The sequence below is a fragment of the Triturus cristatus genome, chromosome 4_1, assembly GCF_964204655.1.
Source record: "Triturus cristatus chromosome 4_1, aTriCri1.1, whole genome shotgun sequence".
Lineage (NCBI taxonomy): Eukaryota > Metazoa > Chordata > Amphibia > Caudata > Salamandridae > Triturus > Triturus cristatus.
Genome location: NC_140585.1, coordinates 146401602 through 146402803, shown reverse-complemented (window position 1 = coordinate 146402803; position 1202 = coordinate 146401602). Strand labels below are relative to the sequence as shown.

The following is a 1202-nucleotide window of genomic DNA, read 5'->3' as shown; positions in this document are numbered from 1 at the left end:
AAATGATGGTGATGCCGCGGTCCTGTTTCACTCGTCTGTCATCGCAAGGCACGATCTTGGGGTACCAGGAAGTCAGTGATGGACTCGGTACAGGAATTAAACCATCAGTGTAATTACCAAGTGGCCTGAAGTCAGCTCGCTGATACTGTATCCATGTAGCTAGTCTCGTGAGGATAAAAGGCTGAGATACCCCCGCTGGATTCAAACCCTACCTGGCGGAACGCACGTAAATCCGGGCCGAGGGTGCATTATGGGCACCTACACCCACAAATAAACACTTACACCCACACACGTACAGATACTTTTCACGTGCTTTCAATGGAATGCTCGATAGAAAGGTCCCATGCTTTTTTGGTATTTACAAGCACTGCAGGAGCCAAGGCTTGTTACTGTTGTACAGAGAACCTTCTACTTGGATGAGAAAGGGACCACATGGAGAGGCCTGCGCCCAGCAGGGCTGCTTGAACCCAACATGTAGCTTATGTAAACACTAATATAGTATCTCTGTCTACTTTACTTTCTGCCTCTCTTTTCTCCAGCCTGCCTTGCTCTATTTCGGTTTCTCTCTCTCACTCACTCCCTCTATCTATCTCTTCTCAGTCTCTCTTCTGTATCCACCCTTGCACTTTCTACCGCCTCTTCTCTCTCAGCCTGATCTTTCCCGCCTCATCTCGTACTCTTGTTAGAGCAGTTCAATTGACCACTATATTCGTACACACCTGCCAGTCTCATTATTAAGGTTTTGAACATGGCTGAACCTCGCATCAGCAAACTGGACCTGTGGGGAGCCAAGACTGGAGTGATGGTCAGACACACAGGGCCTCTGAAAGCAGACTCTTGGCCCCAAATACTCAGACAAAACATCATAATATTTTCAACATATTATATGATCACGTGGTGACCCCACGTATATCTGTCAGGATGGCCGAGCGGTCCAAGGCGCTGCGTTCAGGTCGCAGTCTCCTCTGGAGGCGTGGGTTCGAATCCCACTTCTGACAACAATCTTTTGTTTTTGATTATAATGTGTTCATTGTAAGGTGGTTGCCAATATAAACAGTGCACGCAGTTCAAATTGAAAGTGACATGCATACACTGTTGTAACTAAAATGTGTGTTTTTTATTGAACATGAAAAAATTTGTGTGAGGAACTCGAAAAGACTCTCAAAAAATTTCGTTTAGAAAATAATTTCCGGTTTGACATC

The 1202-nt window shown here is 45.6% G+C and overlaps 1 non-coding gene across 1 annotated transcript; it reads left to right on the top strand.

The window, feature by feature from the left end:
• The first annotated feature begins 915 nt into the window (after nt 1-915).
• TRNAL-CAG (transfer RNA leucine (anticodon CAG)) lies at nt 916-998 on the top strand. Its single transcript has one exon. It is a non-coding gene; the product is annotated as a tRNA-Leu (tRNA).
• The last annotated feature ends 204 nt before the right edge of the window (nt 999-1202 follow it).